The sequence below is a fragment of the Pristiophorus japonicus genome, unplaced genomic scaffold (assembly GCF_044704955.1).
Source record: "Pristiophorus japonicus isolate sPriJap1 unplaced genomic scaffold, sPriJap1.hap1 HAP1_SCAFFOLD_531, whole genome shotgun sequence".
NCBI classification, from domain to species: domain Eukaryota; kingdom Metazoa; phylum Chordata; class Chondrichthyes; family Pristiophoridae; genus Pristiophorus; species Pristiophorus japonicus.
In genome coordinates, this window is record NW_027254438.1 from 147,960 (window position 1) to 156,218 (window position 8,259).

Genomic DNA, 8,259 nt, shown 5'->3' on the forward strand with positions numbered 1-8,259 from the left:
GAGCCTGTTACACAGGAACAGGAAGAGGCCCATTCAGCCCCTCGAGTCTGTTACACAGGAACAGGAGGAAGCCATTCAGCCCCTCGAGCCTGTTACTCAGGAACAGGAGGAGGCCCATTCAGCCCCTCGAGTCTGTTACACAGGAACAGGAGGAGGCCCATTCAGCCACTCGAGCCTGTTACACAGGAACAGGTGGAGGCCCATTCAGCCCCTCGAGTCTGTTACACAGCAACAGGAGGAGACCCATTCAGCCCCTCGAGCCTGTTACACAGGAACAGGAGGAGGCCCATTCAGTCCCTCGAGTCTGTTACACAGGAACAGGAGGAGGCCCATTCAGCCCCTCGAGTCTGTTACACAGGAACAGGAGGAGGCCCATTCAGCCCCTCGAGCCTGTTACACAGGAACAGGAGGGCCATTCAGCCCCTCGACTCTTTTACACAGGAACAGGAGGAGGCCATTCAGCCCCTCGAGCCTGTTACACAGGAACAGGATGAGGCCCATTCAGCCCCTCGAGCCTGTGTCACAGGCACAGGAGGAGGCCCATTCAGCCCCTCGAACCTGTTACACAGGAACAGGTGGAGGCCCATTCGGCCCCTCGAGCCTGTTACACAGGAACAGGAGGCCCATTCAGGCCCTCGAGTCTGTTACACAGGAACAGGAGGTCCATTCAGCCCCTCGAGTCTGTTACACAGGAACAGGAGGAGGCCCATTCAGCCCCTCGAGCCTTTTACACAGGAACAGGAGGAGGTCCATTCAGTCCCTCGAGCCTGTTACACAGGAACAGGAGGAGGCCCATTCAGCCCCTCGAGCCTGTTACACAGGAACAGGAGGAGGCCCATTCTGCCCCTCGAGCCTGTTACACAGGAACAGGAGGAGGCCCATTCAGTCCCTCGAGTTGTTACACAGGAACAGGCGGAGGCCCATTCAGCCGCTCGAGCCTGTTACACAGGAACTGGAGGAGGCCCATTCAGTCCCTCGAGCCTGTTACACAGGAACAGGAGGAGGCCCATTCAGCCCCTCGAGACTGTTAGACAGGAACAGGAGGAGGCCGATTCAGTCACTCGAGCCTGTTACACAGGAACAGGAGGAGGCACATTCAGCCCCTCGAGCCTGTTACACAGGAACAGGAGTCCCATTCGGCCCCTCGAGCCTGTTACACAGGAACAGGAGTCCCATTTGGCCCCTCGAGCCTGTTACACAGGAACAGGAGGAGGCCCATTCAGCCCTTCGAACCTGTTACACAGGAGCAGGAGGAGGCCCATTCAGTCCCTCGAGCCTGTTACACAGGAACAGGAGGAGGCCCATTCAGTCCCTCGAGCCTGTTACACAGGAACAGGAGGAGGCCCATTCAACCCCTCGAGTCTGTTACACAGGAACAGGAGGAGGCCCATTCAGTCCCTCGAGCCTGTTACACAGGAGCAGGAGGAGGCCCATTCAGCCTCTCGAGCCTGTTACACAGGAACAGGAGGAGGCCCATTCAGCCCCTCGAACCTGTTACACAGGAACAGGTGGAGGGCCCATTCAGCCCCTCGAGCCTGTTACACAGGAACAGGAGGAGGCCCATTCAGTCCCTCGAGCCTGTTACACAGGAGCAGGAGAAGGCCCATTCAGCCCCTCGATCCTGTTACACAGCAACAGGAGGAGGCCCATTCAGCCCCTCGAGCCTGTTACACAGGAACAGAAGGAGGCCCATTAAGCCGCTCGAGCCTGTTACACAGGAACAGAAGGAGGCCCATTCAGCCCCTCGAGCCTGTTACACAGGATCAGGAGGAGGCCCATTCAGCCCCTCGAGCCTGTTACACAGGAACAGGAGGAGGCCCATTCAGTCCCTCGAGCCTGTTACACAGGAGCAGGAGGAGGCCCATTCAGCCCCTCGAGTCTGTTACACAGGAACAGGAGGAGGCCCAGTCAGCCTCTCGAGCCTGTTACACAGGAACAGAAGGCCCATTCGGCCCCTCGAGTCTTTTACACAGGAACAGGAGGAGGCCATTCAGCCCCTCGAGCCTGTTACACAGGAACAGCAGGAGGCCCATTCAGCTCCTTGAGTCTGTTACACAGGAACAGGAGGCCCATTCAGCCCCTCGAGTCTTTTACACAGGAACAGGAGGAGGCCCATTCAGCCCCTCGAGCCTGTTACACAGGAACAGGAGGAGGCCCATTCAGCCCTTCGAGCCTGTGTCACAGGAACAGGAGGAGGCCCATTCAGCCCCTCGAGCCTGTTACACAGGAACAGGTGGAGGCCGATTCAGTCCCTCGAGCCTGTTACACAGGAAAAGTAGGAGGCCCATTCAGCCCCTCGAGCCTGTTACACAGGAACAGGAGGAGGCCCATTCGGCCCCTCGAGCCTGTTACACAGGAACAGGAGGTCCATTCAGCCCCTCGAGTCTGTTACACAGGAACAGGAGGAGGCCCATTCAGCCCCTCGAGCCTTTTACACAGGAACAGGAGGAGGTCCATTCAGTCCCTCGAGCCTGTTACACAGGAACAGGAGGAGGCCCATTCAGCCCCTCGAGCCTGTTACACAGGAACAGGAGGAGGCCCATTCTGCCCCTCGAGCCTGTTACACAGGAACAGGAGGAGGCCCATTCAGTCCCTCGAGACTGTTACACAGGAACAGGAGGAGGCCCATTCAGCCCCTCGAGCCTGTTACACAGGAACTGGAGGCGGCCCATTCAGTCCCTCGAGCCTGTTACACAGGAACAGGAGGAGGCCCATTCAGCCCCTCGAGAATGTTACACAGGAACAGGAGGAGGCCCATTCCATCACTCAAGCCTGTTACACAGGAACAGGAGGAGGCACATTCAGCCCCTCGAGCCTGTTACACAGGAACAGGAGTCCCATTCGGCCCCTCGAGCCTGTTACACAGGAACAGGAGTCCCATTTGGCCCCTCGAGCCTGTTACACAGGAACAGGAGGAGGCCCATTCAGCCCTTCGAACCTGTTACACAGGAGCAGGAGGAGGCCCATTCAGTCCCTCGAGCCTGTTACACAGGAACAGGAAGAGGCCCATTCAGTCCCTCGAGCCTGTTACACAGGAACAGGAGGAGGCCCATTCAACCCCTCGAGTCTGTTACACAGGAACAGGAGGAGGCCCATTCATTCCCTCGAGCCTGTTACACAGGAGCAGGAGGAGGCCCATTCAGCCTCTCGAGCCTGTTACACAGGAACAGGAGGAGGCCCATTCAGCCCCTCGAACCTGTTACACAGGAACAGGAGGAGGCCCATTCAGCCCCTCGAGCCTGTTACACAGGAACAGGAGGAGGCCCATTCAGTCCCTCGAGCCTGTTACACAGGAGCAGGAGGAGGCCCATTCAGCCCCTCGATCCTGTTACACAGCAACAGGAGGAGGCCCATTCAGCCCCTCGAGCCTGTTACATAGGAACAGGAGGAGGCCCATTCAGCACCTCGAGTCTGTTACACAGGAACAGGAGGAGGCCCATTCAGCCCCTCGAGCCTGTTACACAGGAACAGGAGGCCCATTCAGCCTCTCGAGCTTGTTACACAGGAACAGGTGGAGGCCCATTAAGCCACTCGAGCCTGTTACACAGGAACAGAAGGAGGCCCATTCAGCCCCTCGAGCCTGTTACACAGGAACAGGAGGAGGCCCATTCAGCCCCTCGAGCCTGTTACACAGGAACGGGAGGAGGCCCATTCAGTCCCTCGAGCCTGTTATACAGGAGCAGGAGGAGGCCCATTCAGCCCCTCGAGCCTGTTACACAGGAACAGGAGTAGGCCCATTCAGCCCCTCGAGTGTGTTACACAGGAACAGGAGGAGGCCCATTCAGCCCCTCGTGCCTGTTACACAGGAACAGGAGGAGGCCCATTCAGCCCCTCGAGCCTGTTACACAGGAACAGGAGGAGGCCCATTCGGCCCCTCGAGCCTGTTACACAGGAACAGGTGGAGGCCCATTCAGCCCCTCGAGTCTGTTACACAGCAACAGGAGGAGAACCATTCAGCCCCTCGAGCCTGTTACACAGGAACAGGAGGAGGCCCATTCAGCCCCTCGAGTCTGTTACACAGGAACAGGAGGAGGCCATTCAGCCCCTCGAGCCTGTTACACAGGAACAGGAGGAGGCCCATTCAGCCCCTCGAGTCTGTTACACAGGAACAGGAGGAGGCCATTCATCCCCTCGAGCCTGTTACACAGGAACAGCAGGAGGCCCATTCAGCTCCTCGAGTCTGTTACACAGGAACAGGAGGAGGCCCATTCAGCCCCTCGAGTCTGTTACACAGGAACAGGTGGAGGCCCATTCAGCCCCACGAGTCTGTTACACAGCAACAGGAGGAGAACCATTCAGCCCCTCGAGCCTGTTACACAGGAACAGGAGGAGGCCCATTCAGCCCCTCGAGTCTGTTACACAGGAACAGGAGGAGGCCATTCAGCCCCTCGAGCCTGTTACACAGGAACAGGAGGAGGCCCATTCAGCCCCTCGAGTCTGTTACACAGGAACAGGAGGAGGCCATTCATCCCCTCGAGCCTGTTACACAGGAACAGCAGGAGGCCCATTCAGCTCCTCGAGTCTGTTACACAGGAACAGGAGGCCCATTCAGCCCTCGAGTCTTTTACACAGGAACAGGAGGAGGCCCATTCAGCCCCTCGAGCCTGTTACAGAGGAACAGGAGGAGGCCCATTATGCCCCTCGAGCCTGTGTCACAGGAACAGGAGGAGGCCCATTCAGCCCCTCGAGCCTGTTACACAGGAACAGGAGGAGGCCCATTCAGCCCCTCGAGCCTGTTACACAGGAACAGGAGGAGGCCCATTCAGTCCCTCGAGCCTGTTACACAGGAGCAGGAGGAGGCCCATTCAGCCCCTGGAGTCTGTTACACAGGAACAGGAGGAGGCCCAGTCAGCCCCTCGAGCCTGTTACACAGGAACAGAAGGCCCATTCGGCCCCTCGAGTCTTTTACACAGGAACAGGAGGAGGCCATTCAGCCCCTCGAGCCTGTTACACAGGAACAGCAGGAGGCCCATTCAGCTCCTTGAGTCTGTTACACAGGAACAGGAGGCCCATTCAGCCCCTCGAGTCTTTTACACAGGAACAGGAGGAGGCCCATTCAGCCCCTCGAGCCTGTTACACAGGAACAGGAGGAGGCCCATTCAGCCCTTCGAGCCTGTGTCACAGGAACAGGAGGAGGCCCATTCAGTCCCTCGAGCCTGTTACACAGGAGCAGGAGAAGGCCCATTCAGCCCCTCGATCCTGTTACACAGCAACAGGAGGAGGCCCATTCAGCCCCTCGAGCCTGTTACACAGGAACAGAAGGAGGCCCATTAAGCCGCTCGAGCCTGTATGGACCAGAGACATGGACCATGTACAGTAGGTATCTCACCCCCAGCTCATGGTCTACAGGGCTGTAGTAATACCCGCCCTCCTGTATGACCCAGAGACAGGGACCATGTACAGTAGGTATCTCACCCCCAGCTCATGGTCTACAGGGCTGTGGTGATACCCACCCTCCTGTATGGCCCAGAGTCATGGACCATGTACAGTAGGTACCTCACCCCCAGCTCATGGTCTACAGGGCTGTAGTGATACCCACCCTCCTGTATGGCTCAGAGACATGGACCGTGTACAGTAGGTATCTCACCCCCAGCTCATGGTCTACACGGCTGTAGTGATACCCACCCTCCTGTGTGGCCCAGAGACATGGACCATGTACAGTAGGTACCTCACCCCCAGCTAATGGCCTACAGGGCTGTGGTGATACCCACCCTCCTTTATGGACCAGACACATGGACCATGTACAGTAGGTACCTCACCCCCAGTTCATGGTCTACAGGGCTGTAGTGATACCCACCCTCCTGTATGGCCCAGAGACACGGACCATGTACAGTAGGTATCTCATCCCCAGCTCATGGTCTACAGGACTGCAGTGATACCCACCCTCCTGTATGGCCCAGAGACACGGACCGTGTACAGTAGGTATCTCACCCCCAGCTCATGGTCTACAGGACTTTAGTAATAACCACCCTCCTGTATGGCCCAGAGACACGGACCGTGTACAGTAGGTATCTCACCCCAGCTCATGGTCTACAGGACTGTAGTGATACCCACCCTCCTGTATGGCCCAGAGACATGGACCGTTTACAGTAGGTATCTCACCCCCAGCTCATGGTCTGCAGGACTGTAGTAATACCCACCCTCCTGTATGGCCCAGAGACATGGACCGTGTACAGTAGGTACCTCACCCCCAGCTCATGGTCTACAGGACTGTAGTGATACCCACCCTCCTGTATGGCCCAGAGACATGGACCATGTACAGTAGGTACCTCACCCCCAGCTCATGGTCGACACGACTGTAGTAATACCCACCGTCCTGTGTGGACCAGACACATGCACCATGTTCAGTAGGTATCTCACCCCCAGCTCATGGTCTACAGGACTGTAGTAATACTCGCCCTCCTATATGGCCCAGAGACACGGACCGTGTACAGTAGGTACCTCACCCCCAGCTCATGGTCTACAGGACTGTAGTAATACCCGCCCTCCTGTATGACCCAAAGACATGGACCATGTACAGTAGACACATCGAGTCGCTGGAGAAATATCACCAACGATGTCTCCGCAAGATCCTGCAAATCCCCCGGGAGGACAGACGCACCAACGTTAGCGTCCTCGACCAGGCCCAACATCCCCAGCATCGAAGCACTGACCCACACTCGACCAGCTCCGCTGGGCAGGGCCACATTGTCCGCACGTCCCCCCCCCTGCCCAGACACGAGACTACCCAAAGCGAGCTCTCTACTCGGAACTCCTTCACGGGCAAAACGAGCCAAAAGGCGGGGCAGAGGGAACGTTAGCAGGGACACACTCCTCCCTGATACAGTGCAACATCCCCCACCCACACCTGGGAGTCCCTGGCCCAAAGACCAGTCTGCCCTCTAGTGGAGGAAGTGCATCCGGGAGGGGGCGTGGCTGAGCCCCTCGACTCTTGTCGCCAATTGCGGAAGGAGCGTGCGGCAAAAGCAGTCCCACCCTTCCCTTTCCCTCGACGACTCTCTGGTCCCGCCTGCGACAGGGGCCGTGTCTCTCGTACTGGACCGCCCAGCCACCTCAGGACTCATTTTAAGAGGGGAAGCAAGTCTTCCTCGATTGCGAGGGACTGTACGACGATGGCGACGCTCCATTTTGTTGGTCGTGCTGAAGAATTCACAGAGACACGTCGCTTTCAGAACCAGTTTGTTTATTGACCAAGGTTTAACAGTGACACCAAACGCGAGCAGTTCACCCCCCCGCCCCGTACTCGGCTCACAACGGCGTGACTCATCGTGCATGACCTCGAACCAACTGGCTGGGGTTTTATGGAGCCCTGCGAACATCACGTGACTGGCCGAGCCACTCAACACGCAACAGCTCTGCGATCGCACGGCCGGGATGGAGGGGGGTTTTGTCCCACGAGGAACAGGCTAGGAATATATTCTCTGGAGTTTAGAAGAATGAGAGGGGATCTCATTGAAACACACACAATTCTGAGGGGGCTTGACAGGGTAAATGCCGGGAGCGTGTTTCCCTGGGGGAGTTTAGAACCAGGGGGGGGGTCACACCGTCTCAGGATAATTTAGGACGGGGATGAGGAGGTATTTCTTCACTCGGAGGGTGGTGCCTCTTTGGAATTCTCTGCCTCAGAGACCCGTGGAGGCTCAGTCTTTGAGTATATTCAAGAGCGAGGTTCCTGGGCTCCTTGATGAGGGCACAGCCCCTTGGGTGGGGCACCAATTTTGTGAGGGTGGGAAAAGAAATAAGAACAGAAACGGCGGCGGACCGACACGTCGTGTTGAAGTTTGCCTCAGGATGATCCCTCCCCCACCACCTGCCCCCTCCCCGCCCACCAATCCCCTAACCCACCCTCTGAGGAGCAGCCATTTTGGATCGAGCCAGCCCCTTGGGTGGGGCACCAATTTTGTGAGGGAGACATTAAAAAAAAAGAAAGAAAAAAAATAGCGAGAACTGGACACATCGTGTTGAAGTTCGCCTCAGGATGTTCACCCCCCCTCCCCCCCGTGCGCTATGCTCCCCCCACCCCCACCGCCCGCATTCTGGGGAGCGGCCATTTTGGATTGAACCAGTCTCTTAAATGGGGCACCTATTTTGTGAGGGAGAGAAAAAAAAAGAAAAGAAATGAAACAGCGAGAGACAGACTCATTGTGTTGAAGGTTGTATCAGGATGATTTCCCACAGCCCCCCCCCCGCCCCACCCCCTGCTCCTCTGGGGAGCATCCATTTTGGATCGAGCCAGCCCCTTAAATGGGGCACCAATTT